We start from the raw sequence: 13,633 nt of genomic DNA on the forward strand, positions 1-13,633 counted from the left end.
AGAGAAACCAAACACAACATGAAAACCACAGACAGGGCATGGAGCTAAAATGACTGGGAAGTTAGAGGATTGGGAAGCTTTTAAAAACAAATAGCATGCAACTAAAATAATTAAGAAGGAAAAGATGGAATACATAGTTGAGCTGGCCAGTAATATTAAAGAGGATACAAGATTTTTCTTCAGGTGGAAGTGGATATCGGACCACTGAGAAATGATGCTGGAGAGGTAGTAATGGGGTGAGGGTGCAAGGTGATGAACTGAATAAGTCTTGTACATCACTCTTAGCTGTCAAAAAACTGGCAGGAATATGGAATACACAGATGTTAGTGGTCAGAATGTGTAAAGTTACGTTACTCGGGAGAAGGTTCTTGGGAAACAGATAGTCTGAAGGTAAGTAGGTCACCTGAACCAGATGGTGTACACCCCAGAGATCTGAAAGAGGTGGCTGAAGAGATGTGGAGGCAGTAGCAATGATCTTTTGAGAATCGTGAAAGAAATTATATCCTAAGTAGTTTTTTTTCCCTTCACTACTCCCCCTCTCCCGGGTTCACCTATCACCTACCACTTCTTCCACCCCTTTCACCCCAACACTTCTTCCTCTGACTTTTTTCCCCCAGACCTGATTAAGGGTCTTGGCCCGAAACATCGTCTGTTTACTATTTCCCATATATGCTGCTTGGCCTCCGAGGTTCCACCAACATTTTAGACAATAGACAATAGATGCAGGAGTAAGCCATTTGGCCGTTTGAGCCAGCACTGCCATTCAATGCCATTGTGATCATCCACAATCAGTACCCCGTTCCTGCCTTCTCCTCATATCCCTTGACTTCGCTATCTTTAAGTGCTCTATCTAACTCTTTCTTGAAAGCATCCAGAGAATTGGCCTCCACTGCCTTCTGAGGCAGAGCATTCCATAGAACCGCAACTCCCCGAGTGAAAAACTTTTTCCTGAACTCCATTCTAAATTGCCTAGCCCTTATTCTTAAACTGTGTCCTCTGGTTCTGGACTCCCCCAACATCAGGAACATGTTTCCTGCCTCCAGTGTGTCCAATCCCTTACGTCAACGCTTTAGATGCAGGCATTGAGAATAACATCAGCAAATTTGCTGATGTTACTAAGCTGGGTGGCAGTGTGACATGTGATGAGGATGTTAGGAGAATTCAGGGTGACTTGGATAGGCTGGGTGAGTGGGCAGATACTTAGCAGAAGGCGTTTAATGTGAATAAGTGTGAGGTTATCCACTTTGGGAGTAAGATCAGGAAGGCAGATTATTATCTGAACGGTGTAGAGTTAGGTAAGGGAGAAATACAAAGAGATCTAGGAGTCCTTGTTCATCAGTCACTGAAGGTGAATGAGCAAGTGCAGCAGGCAGTGAAGAAGGCTAATGGAATGTTGGTCTTTATTACAAAGGGAATTGAGTACAAGAGCAAGGAAATCCTCTTGCATTTGTACAGGGCCCTGGTGAGACCACACCTGGAGTATTGTGTACAGTTTTGGTCTCCAGGATTAAGGAAGGACATCCTGGCTGTAGAGGAAGTGCAGCGTAGATTCACGAGGTTAATTCCTGGGATGTCTGGACTGTCTTACGCAGAGGGGTTAGAGACTGGGCTTGTACACGCTGGAATTAAGGAGATTGAGAGGGGATCTGATTGAAACATATAAGATTATTAAGGGATTGGACAAGATAGAGGCAGGAAATATGTTCCAGATGCTGGGAGAGTCCAGTACCAGAGGGCATGGTTTTAGAATAAGGGGTAGGTCATTTAGGACAGAGTTAAGGAAAAACTTCTTCTCCCAGAGAGTTGTGGGGGTCTGGAATGCACTGCCTCGGAAGGTAGTGGAGGCCAATTCTCTGGATGCTTTCAAGAAGGAGCTAGATAGGTATCTTATGGATAGGGGAATCAAGGGATATGGGGACAAGGCAGGAACCAGGTATTGAAAGTAGATGATCAGCCATGATCTCAAAATGGTGGTGCAGGCTCGAAAGGCCGAATGGTCTACTACTGCACCTATTGTCTAATCTTATATGTTTCAATCTGATCCCCTCTCATCCTTTAAATTCCAGTGTACGCAAGCCCGGTCGCTCCAATCTTTCAACGTATGACAGTCATGCCATCCCGGGAATCAACCTCGTGAACCTGCGCTGCAGCTGCAGTCCCTCAATAGCAAGAATGTCCTTTCTCAAATTTGGAGACCAAAACTGAACACAATACTCCAGGTGTGGTCTCACCAGGGCCCTGTACAACTGTAGAAGGACCTCTTTGCTCCTACACTCAACAACCGTTGTTATGAAGACCAACAGGCCATTAGCTTTCTTCACTGCCTGCTGTACCTGTATGCTTACTTTCAGTGACTGATGAACAAGGACACCTAGATCTCGTTGTACTTCCCCTTTTACGAATTTGACACCATTCAGATAGTAATCTGCCTTCCTGTTCTTGCCACCAAAGTGGATAACCTCACATTTATCCACATTAAACTGCATCTGCCATGCATCTGCCCACTCACCCAACCTGTCCATGTCAGGAGCGGACATGGAATGGACCCAAATGCAGGACGCAGGCTATGAAGTACTAGGGGTAGGACAGGATGGGAATGCCATGGCATGCATGGGGTAATGCAGGCGGGGCTGGATCCCGGAGGTCAGGCGAGGCAGGAGGATTCCATAGTTCGTGGCAGACAGGAGGATCCCAGAGTTTGTGGCAGACAGGAGGATCCCAGAGTTTGTGGCAGACAGGAGGATCCCAGAGTTTGTGGCAGACAGGAGGATCCCAGAGTTTGTGGCAGACAGGAGGATCCCAGAGTTCTTGGCAGACAGGAGGATCCCAGAGTTTGTGGCAGGCGGGAGGATCCCAGAGTTCAGGCAGGGCAGGAAGATCCCAGAGTTCAGGCGGGGCAGGAGGATCCCAGAGTTTGTGGCAGACAGGAGGATCCCAGAGTTTGTGGCAGGCAGGAAGATCCCAGAGTTCAGGTGGGGCAGGAGGATCCCAGAGTTAAGGCAGGCAGAAGAGATCTCAGGTCAGGCCACATAGATCCCGGGTAGGGCTGCCTCCCAGGCGGAAACACGGAGGCCTGGGCAAGGTGCGGGGCACAAGCCATCAGAGCTGAGGGCTAGGAAGGGACTGAACTACCTGTAGGGTAACGGCAATGGCCTGGCTTACCTAACGGGAGCAACGGACAGGAAGGGACAGAATCACCAGAGGGCTTACGGCGATGGCCGGGCTTAACCGATGGGGGTAAGGGCCGAAATGGTTGCCTCAAGAGGACAAAGGTTTAAGGTGCTGGGGAGCTAGTACCGAGGAAATGTCAGGGGTACGTTTTTCACTCAGAGAGTGGTGAGTGCGTAGAATGGGCTGCCGGCAATGTTGGTGGAGGCAATACGATAGGGTCTTTTATGAGACTTTTGGATAGGTACATGGAGCTTAGAAAAATAGAGGGCTACGGATAAGCCGAGCAATTTCTAAAGGCAGGGACATGTTTGGCACAACTTTGTGGGCCGAAAGGGCTGCAATGTGCTGTAGGTTTTCTATGTTTTAAAAGCAGAACATTGATCTCAGAGTATAGTCTGCGTCTACTTCCCATTAATTTGAACATGGCATGAGACACCCACCTTCTAAATTCATGTACAATGTTTATCTATGTCATCTGATGGGCATTGACATTGTTGAAACACTTCTACGAACGGAGATTCTTACAAGCGAATTGATGCATCATCGGTCTCTCCACACGATAATGAAAACTTGCAATTTGCTTTTCAGTAAAAGATCTGAATAGTAACAGTGGTTAAAGATGTCTGCTTGATATCTTTTGTTTTTACTTTGAAGGGATTAGCATTTGTTGGAATATGGTTTTGTTGTCTTGTAGTTCTCATTGTTTTTCAACCGAAATGACAACTTTGATATCGAATTCCATCTGATTTTTAAAAAAATTTATGTTTTCTTGATCTTTATGTTGGACGATGCAACTTTAAACGTCCGTAACCATTAAAGGTTAACGCTTTCTGAAACCAACCTCCGTCCAATTGAACGCCCTCCCAAACTTTGCCCACACCCTGGGCTCTATTTGCACCTGTTATGGTAGCAAAAACGCTTACGAAAATGAACGAGATAAATTAATCGATAAAGGAATGTAATTAATTTCCAGAGTTTGAATGTCATAATTTATTCATTCGACCTGTGAGTATTAAGCATAATAAAGAATATCTTTTGCAAGTTATATAAGAAAAGGATAAACATCAACTTAAGCAGTTTCTGACCGAACACGGAGGTCCAATCAGCGGATTCCAGAGGTGCGATCAGCCTTGGGAGCAGAGGACATCAAGAAGATTATTCGCAGGGTGGCGAATCTGGTATAAACAGGGAGTTTTGTGGGCATTCCAGAGACCCAGTCAGTGTTGGAACAGAGCTCTTTGAATTAAATAAAAGTATGGAATGGGCAAGTGGGACGGCATTGTCTTGTGTAGGCCCCCGGTGAGACTAGGGGCTTCATACTTTTTCTCATGAGGCTTGGACGAAAGGAAACAGAAGCCAAAGAAGTACATTAGAGAACTGGGTCGTGGTTGCCCATTGTACAAAGCAGGCAGGATGGTAGTGGAATGCTCCTCCTGTAGGATGTGGAAAATCATGGAACCTCAGGATCTCCCCGATGACTACACACGCGAGAAGAGCAGCCAACTCCAGCTCATGAAATACTGCATTAAGAATCCAGGAGACAGAGCATTTAATAGATAGAGCTATTGGGCAGGTGGTTACACCCAGAGGGCAGAATTCGGGCAATCGATGTATGAACACCGAGAGAGGTAAATGAAGAAGTAAGTAAGTGCAGGGTCTTTCAGTAGCTGTTTCCCTCAGCAACATGTAAACCCCTTCGGATACTGCTGAGGGCGATGACATAGCTGGGCACTGTGGTCGGCTCTGATCCTCAGAACGGTACGGTGTATTCAAGCGGAGCAATAGTCATTGGTGTTTAGATAATTAGGGGGGCAGATGGGAGATTCTGCGGCATCAAAAAGGACGCCGGACTAGTGTGTTGCCTCCAGGATGTCTCCGGATGTTTGCAGAATGTTCTTGAAAATGAGCCAGAGGCCGCGGTGCATGTTGGTACCAATGACATAGGCAGGAGAGAGGTAGAGGCCTGGGCAGTATGTTTAGAGAGTTAGGAGGGAGGCTGAAGAGCAGGACCTCCAAGGTGGTAATCTCCGGATTACTCCCGGTGCCAGGAGCTGGAGAAGGTCACAACAGGAATATAGGCAGATGAATACGTGACTTGGGAGTTGGTGCAGGGTTTCATGTTCTCAGATCATTGGAATCCTCTCTGGGAAAGGAGTGGCCTTTACAAGTGAGACGGGAGGCATGTGAACTGGAAGGGAATCAATATCCTGGAAGGGAAGTTTGCAGACGCTGAAGTGAAGAGGCAGAGGATCGGTCGGTTGCCGCACAAGGAATGACAGGTAATGAAGCACTGAGCCCGATGGTTGGAAATGTGACTATTTTAATGCAGGTCGAACCATAAACAGGGCAGGGCGGATGAACCTGGATCAATACGTTAAACTGTGATATTTTAGCCATTACCGAAAGTTGGATCTCTCGGGGCAGGAATGACTGCTGAGTGTTCCGGGAGTCAGATGTTTCAAAAGGGGCAGGGAGGGAGAAGAAGAGGTGGGACAGTGGTACCACTAATCAGGGGTATTGTCACGGCTGCAGAAAAGGTGGAAGTGATGAAGGGACTGTCCACTTCATTGAGTCATTGTGAATGGAAGTCAGAAACAGGAATGGGAAAATAACACTACTAGTTGTTTTTGTCGTCAACACCCCAAACCCGCAATCGTAACAGAAGCATTGAGGAACGGATGGGGAGGCAGATTCTGGAACGCTGCAATAATAATAGGTTGCTGTGATGGGTGATTTTAACTTTCATAATATTGACAGTCATCTCCTAAGAGCAAGGAGTTTTGATGTAGTGGAGTTTACTAGGAGTATTCCGAAAGGTTTCCTGACACGATATGTCGGCAAACCAACTGCAGGAGGGGCTGTATATGATCTGGTACTGGGAAATTTAGCTCGGCTCGGTGGAGGAGCGTTTTGGAGGTATTGATTGCAACTCTGTCTCCTTTACCATGGTGCATGAGCGAAATAGAAGCTGGCAATTTGTGAAAATATTTAATTGGATCAGCGGGCGGAATACGATGTCATTAGACAAGATCTTGGGAACATAAATTGGGAGCAGATGTTCTCAGGGAAATTCATGGCAGAAATGTGATAAGTATTGAGGGATCATTTACATTGCGTTCCTACATTGGCCAGGAAGGAGCTCAAAAATGAAATTAGGAGAGCTAGAAGGAGCCACAAGAAGGCCTTGGCGAGCAGGATTAAGGAAACCCCCAAGGCACTCTACAAGTATGTGAGGAGCAAGTCGGTGAGCCTTGTGAGTATAGGACCAATCAGGAGTGAAAGTGGAAACATGCGCATGGAGCTGGAGGAACGAGCAGAGGCCCTTTAAGAATACTTTGCTTCAGTAGTTACCAGTGAAAACGACCTTGGCAATTGTGGGGAGGACTTACAGCAGACTGAAACGCTTGAGTGTATAAACATTAGGAAAGAGGATGCACTAGAGATTTTGAAGCTATTAAGTTAGATGAGTCGCTGGGACTGGATGAGTTGTACACCAGGCTACTGTGGGAAGCGAGGGAGGGATTGCTGAGACACTGGCGGTGATTTATCGGCAGCAAGAACGGGAGAGGAGCCATTGGATTGAAAGGTCGCAAACGTTGTTCTTGTGTTCAAGAAAGAGAGAAGAGATCACAAATTGTAGATCAATGAGTCTTGCTTCAGTGGTGGGCAAGTTATTAAAGAAGATACTGAAGGGCAGGATTTATGAGCATCTGGAGAGACATAATCTGCTTAAGCATAGTCAGCATGGCCTTTTCAAGGGCGGGTGCCTAATGAAACTGACTGAATTATTTTGAGGATGTAACAAAGCACATTGATAAAGGTAGAGCAGTGGATACTCTGAGGATTATAACGATTTCAGTAATGCACTTGATATGGTCCCCCATGCGAAGCTCATTCAGAAAGTAATGAGGCGTAGGATCAAGGAGACATTGCTTTGTGGATCCAGAATTAGCTTGCCAAAAAAGGGAAGGGACGGTTGTCCATGGCTCATATTCTGCATGGAGGGCGGTGCCCAGAAGTGTTCTGCAGTGATCTGTTCAGGGACCTCTCCTCTTTGTAATTATTGTAAATGACCTGGATGAGCAAGCTGAAGGGGGAAGCGGGGGTTAGCAAGTTTTCTGAGGATGCAGAAGTTGGTGTTGTTGTGGATAGTCTGGAGGTTTTTCAGAGGTTACAGCGGGGCATTGATAGGATACAGAACTGGGCTGGGAAGTGGAAGGTGGAGTTCAGCTCAGATGTGTGAAGCGGTTCATGGCGGTAGGTCAAATTTGAAGAAAACATACTATTAATCATAAGAGTCTTGGCAGCGTTGCGGATCAACGAGATCTTGGGCTCCGTCCCCATAGGACAGGCAAAGCTGCTGCGCATGCTGACAGTATTGTTAAGAAGGCGCATAGCGTGATGGTCCTCATCAACCGTGGGACTAAGTGAATTGAAGAGCCTTGCGGTAATGTTACAGCAAGGGAATACCATGGTTAGACTTCACTTTGAGTACTGTGTTCAATTTTGATCACCCCACTACAGGAAAGATGTGTATACTATGGAGAGAGTGTAGAGGAAGTTTACAAGGAGGTTGCCTGCTGTGGAGTGAATTCCTTATGAGAACAGGTTGAGTTAACTTGGCCTTCTCTCCTTGAAGCGAGGGAGGAGGAGAGGTGACCTGATGGAGGTGTAAAAGATGGTGAGAGGAATTGATCGTGTCGATAGCCAGAGGCTTTTTCTCACCCAGAGCTGAAATGGCTACCATGAGTTGGCATAGTTTTAAGGTGCTTAGAAGAAGGTAGACAGGAAATTTCAGCTGTATATTTTTCACACAGAGTGGCGGGTGAGTAGAAAGCACTGCCAGGAAAGGTGGGAGATGCTGATCAAATAGGTTCCTTTAAGAGAGATAAATAGATGAAGCCGGGAAAATAGAGAGCCATGCGGTAGATAAATTCTCGGCAGTTTCCAGAGCAGTTTATATGATGGGCAATAGACTCTGTGCCAAAGACCATATAATGTGCCGTAGATTTCCGAGGTTCCATGTTTTCATCAATACGTCCGTTACTGGGAATAGAGCAATAGAAAATAACAATCAGAAAATCTGCATATTCATCTTTCTGGATTGGAGAAAAGGACATGCTGTCAGTGTAATACATTTTATTTGATGTAAAATCAATACTGTCAATAGTAAAATCAGTTGTGCACTTGTTTATAAATTTGGCCTGCCAAATAAATCGAAGTTATTTCTTGTTGTATAAAAGGGATTGCAATTAAATGCCAATACCGATAGGAATATTGATTTCGTGTATATATTTGAGTGGCTAGATTTTAAGTGTGCAATGTAATCGCACTGACAGTGACATTAACTTTAAAATGGATTACAAGCATCGCTAAAGCATGCTACCTCAATAGAAATGTGCAATTGTATTCAAAACCATCATATGGAATTCTTCCCTCATTTATTATGTTAGTTCCATAGCCTGTCACTAATATTTGATTACGGCACACTTTATTGTGCCTATATTGAACAATTCTACAACAGCGTACTTCACAGACAATAACATATAGAAAGTGCAAGCAAAAGAGGGCACAGTTTGTTTTTCGGTCTTCATCGGTCTGATGTGAAGGATGGGAATAAACCGTCGACGATTCAAGCTGCAAGTGACTTGGAAATCCTGAACTGTTGTCGTTCATTTCATCGTTGCTGTCAATCGAAGAGAAAACACGGAAAGCCAGATGCAAGCGAATCTAGGACTGGGGCTCTGTTCGAGAGAAAATGACTGGCGTCAAACTGAGCAAAAAAAAATCACAGTTTCACCAAACAAACAACACACACAAACTGCTGGTGGAACGCAGCAGGCCAGGCAGCATCTATAGGGAGAAGCACTGTCTACGTTTCGGGCCAAGACCCTTCGTCAGGACTAACTAAAAGGAATGATAGTAAGAGATTCGAAGGTAGGAGGGGGAGGGGGAAATGCGAAATGATAGGAGAAGACCGGAGGGGGTGGGGTGAAGCTGAGAGCCGGAAAGGTGATTGGCAAAAGTGATACAGAGCTGGAGAAGGGAAAGGATCATGGGACGGGAGGTCTAGGGAGAAAGAAAGGGGAAGGGGTGCACCAGAGGGAGATGGAGAACAGACAGAATGACGGGGAAAAAGAGAGAAAAAAAGCGGGGGGGGGATCTAAATATATCAGGGATGGGGTAAGAAGGGGAGGGCGGGTATTAACTGAAGTTAGAGAGGTCAATGTTCATGCCATCCGGTTGGAGGCTACCCAGCGTTATATAAGGTGTTGTTCCTCCAACCTGAGAGTGGCTTCATCTTGACAGTAGAGGAGGCCATGGATTGACATATCAGATTGGGATTTGTCTATCTGATATCTGATATATCTATCCATGGCCTCCTCTACGGTCAAGATGAAGCCACTCTCCAACCTAATGGCGGGAACATTGACTTTTCCAACTTCCGTTAATGCCCCTCCTCCCCTTCGTACCCCATCCCTGATATATTTATGTTTTCGTTGCCCCCTTATTTTCCTCTCTTTCTGCCCATCACTCTGCCTGTTCTCCATGTCCCTCTGGTGCTCCCCGACCCATTTTCTTCTCCCTAGGCCTCCCGTCCCATGATCCTTTCCCTTCTCCAGCTCTGTATATCTTTTGCCAATCACCTTTCCAGCTCTCAGCTTCACCCCACCCCATCCGGTCTGCTCCTATCATTTCCCATTTTACCCTCCCCCCTCCTACTTTCATGTGTCTTACTACCTTTCCTTTCAGTTAGTCCTGACGAAGTGTCTCGGCCCGAAACGTTGACAGTACTTCTCCCTATAGATGCTGCCTGGCCTGCTGTGTTCCACCAGCATTTTGTGTGTGTTGTTTGAATTTCCAGCATCTGCAGATTTCCTCGTGTTCACCAAACAAAGTAATGTTTAACGAAGAGCAAATTGGGAGTATGTTCAATGTGGAGTGAAAACAAATAATTTCTTTGAAATAGCCATTGTTGGCAACAGGCAGTCTGCAATATTTCTGGTTTGTACAACCAGTCCGCTTCAACTTTTAAAAGTAGTATATTAAAAGAACATGTGCAGTGTGCAAATTCACATAGTTCGCTTTAAGTTTGGAAATCATGTTTTGCACACATGGAAACAGAGCTTCTCGTAAGCCTCTGACGGAAACTTGATGTATTTGTGGAAACAGAGTGTTAAGCAGACACAAAAATACATCAGAAAATACAAGGCAATCAATGAATATGTATGTCTGGTTACTGTGGATAGGCTAGAAGAAACGAAAGAACTCGTCTTGTTTGTTCTGAACAATATCGGCAATAGAGGGTTGCAGAATATCAGGACAACCACTGTCCGTCACATTCACACAGTCTAAGGAATAAATTATGGCACCCACAGCATCATTGCGATCGTCAGGAACCAGATCAGGGAGTGATTATATATAAAACATTATTTCTGCCGATTGCCGCTGTGCAACAAATTACTTGGGATGTTGAACTATTTTCTCATACTCCAAACTTGCTCATTTATTTCATATTTAAAGGACTATAATTCAAAGTGATTTAAAAGAGGGGAATCAGTCATGTATTAAATTGACCACAGGCTTTAATAACACGTTTCTTGGTACGCAAGATCCTCACAAAACCACGACATTGTTCAATCACATCAATACGCACAAGTTACGACAATTTTCTTTGCCGGTTTATGATCACAGACAGATTGAACTAAAGTACAGCAAAATGAAAATAAGTGTACCGACCGTGAATACTGGAAAACAAACCTTCAGGGTCTTGTGGAGCATGACATGTACTGTATAGATCGTCGTCGGTGTAACATTCGACTTCATTAATGGAATCAGTGGATCCAGTAACTAAAATTCAATGAAATAGATATTCAAGACATTTACTTGGTATTTTTCTTGTTTTTGTAATGAACACATCATTCAATCATCACATCAATGACAGTATCATCTTTACCATACATGGCATAATCGTTGAATACTGTTCAATAGAAGGTAAAAGGAAGATGTATGTTCCGCCTTGAATTGATAATAAAACAATCGATACGTGTACATGGAATCGATTTTATAGCTAACTCGTGTGTGTAGTGCTTTTTGAAACGCCATCGTTGACGGATGAAGGTAACTACAGCAATCCTGCTGGAGGAGAATGAGGTAATATATAGATAGAAACAAAGACAGATTGATAAAGTAATACGATGAAAGGGTACTTATCACGGGTCTCCTTTAAGTGGGGACAGTTAATGTTACCGGTTACAGTTCATTCGATATTATAAGTAGAAATAGAGTAAGCTAAAGTGACTGAAGTCGTCATCCAGTTAGCAGAACATGTTTAGAGGGAGAATGCGTTCACGTTTCTAGTTAATGTCTTCGTAATAGAATGCGAGTAGGTATGACCCTGGAAAGTTTGGAAGAGTGAGCTATAGTTCCTGGTGGGTAAATTATTCGAGAGGATAGTCTGTGAAATAATTTACTTGCTTAAATCACGCTTAGAATATCACATTCACTTCTGGTCAACTCATTTTTAGAACGGCATGAATCCTCAGAGACGGTGTAGAAGAGATTTAACAGAATGATACCCGAAGTAGGGGACGCAATTTTTAATTATAGATTGCTCGGTGTAGAGTGCTCCTCCTCAGAGCCTTTTCCAAGATCGGAAATGGCTAATATGAGGGAGTTACCTTTAATCTGATTCGAAGAAATAATGCAGTGTTGTCAGTGGTAATTTTGCTAGGGGTGAAAGCGTGGAACGCCCTTTCGAGGCTGGTATTGGAGATAGATATATTAGGGCCATTTAGGAAACTTTTTATGTGGCCACGTGTGGTCAATTGTTTTCTGTGAAAGCAACTAAAGAATGTGTAGGATGGGAGAGCAAAATTGATCCCTTTGTAAGTTAACAGGTCGGCACAACATCGTGAGCGTAATGAACCGTACTGCGCCATGTTGCTCCATGTTCAGTGTTCTCTGTTCTACATTCTATTGCCGAACAGAGAAAAGTTTAGAAAGAAGGCTCTTCGATCTTGCTGAAGAAAGTGCTAGTTGTTTCAGAAAAGAAAAAAGGGAATGCCTCTAATACTCTGAAGTACTGGAGACTATATCTGCAGATGCTGCCAGAGTATGCTTCAGATTTGTATTATTAATTGAGGTTCCAGACAATGATCGTGAGTGATATCATACCAATCCAGAATCCAGACTGAGATAGCTGAAACCTGGTTCACAGCATCCCTCACAATTCATATCTAATGTGCTATGGAACAATGGATATGCATTTTCATCGTCTATTTGCCGCATCTATTTATGCCCTCGAAGCTTATGACTTAATTTCCCACGTGCCCTAAGGTTTCCTTGCCTCTCATCTGGTCTCGCCTATCACCTACCAACTTACCCTCCTTTCCCATGCTCCAGCTCCTTATTTTGGCTTCTGTAACTCCTTTACAGAGCCAATAAAATGTTTTGGTTCTAAACGTTGACTGTTCATTCTCTACCATAGGTGCACCTTGATCTGCTGAGTTCCATTAGAATACTGTGTGCATTGCTCAAGATTTTCAGCATCCGCAGAATCTCTTGTGTTTATTGTATGATACCCCATTATTATTTTTGTTACAATTTCATTTCTGAAGTACCTACACAGCCGTGAGTTTTTGTTATTTCTTGATTTTGTTAACAATATTGGATGAATTGAAACGGTATCAATTTGTACATCGCGGATTCTGTGTCATAATACACACCTGAATCTTGCATCTCAGAAAAATTCTGGAATGGTGGCATATTCTCAATTTCCTCATAAATTGTTTGGTAAAAGTCAACAGGTAATCCTTGGCCACTCATTAGTGTACCTAATGAAGAGGGAGTTGAGATGAATATCTGCTTCAACGAATTTATACACGAACATTAGGAATATACTAAAATTAATTAAAATGACCTTAGTCAAGGTGAAGAGTCAGTGAACGTGATCGTTGAAACGGACTGATGTGTGCATTATGTCCCTGGCCAATTAACCGAATAAATTTGAGATCAGAAAGACAAAGGGAACGGTACAGAAGAACGAGTATATTTCCGATCATTGTTTCATAATGAATACACGTCACATTTGAATCGATGACGAGTTTAATATTATTATTAGATAGATGTAGATGCCATCAGTATGGCAGCGGATGGAGACAGGATGGAAATTCACACCTCACTTCAGCACATGACAGAGAAAGTTTGGCTGTGTCAACGAAATTTAAAAGCATTGTGAATATAGAATGATAAAATGATAAGAAGATAAAGAATGGGGAAAATGCATTCTCTTACTTCTATTGTGAGAACCGAATCAGAATCTTCGAGGATACACAACAGATTCTTGAAATTTATACTTCCAGATGTTCAGCGCATGGATGTATTACAGTGAAATAAACAGTAAAGCAGCTAATTTCCAAATCCGATTTAACCTTCAATTTCCATTACGACATAATGAAAA

General features: G+C 43.9%; 2 long non-coding RNA genes across 2 annotated transcripts in view; one reads left to right on the forward strand and one right to left on the reverse strand.

The window, feature by feature from the left end:
* The window catches only part of LOC140721021 (uncharacterized), a 689,868-nt gene that overhangs the window by 77,427 nt on the left and 598,808 nt on the right, over window positions 1–13,633 (forward strand). The gene's annotated exons all lie outside the window — the stretch shown is intronic.
* On the reverse strand, window positions 8,484–12,998 carry LOC140721038 (uncharacterized). The gene is made up of 3 exons (XR_012097311.1): window positions 12,900–12,998; window positions 10,933–11,022; window positions 8,484–8,915 (listed from the first exon to the last, which is right to left on the reverse strand). It is a non-coding gene; the product is annotated as an uncharacterized lncRNA (long non-coding RNA).

This window comes from Hemitrygon akajei, unplaced genomic scaffold (assembly GCF_048418815.1).
Source record: "Hemitrygon akajei unplaced genomic scaffold, sHemAka1.3 Scf000049, whole genome shotgun sequence".
Classification (NCBI taxonomy): Eukaryota; Metazoa; Chordata; class Chondrichthyes; order Myliobatiformes; family Dasyatidae; genus Hemitrygon; species Hemitrygon akajei.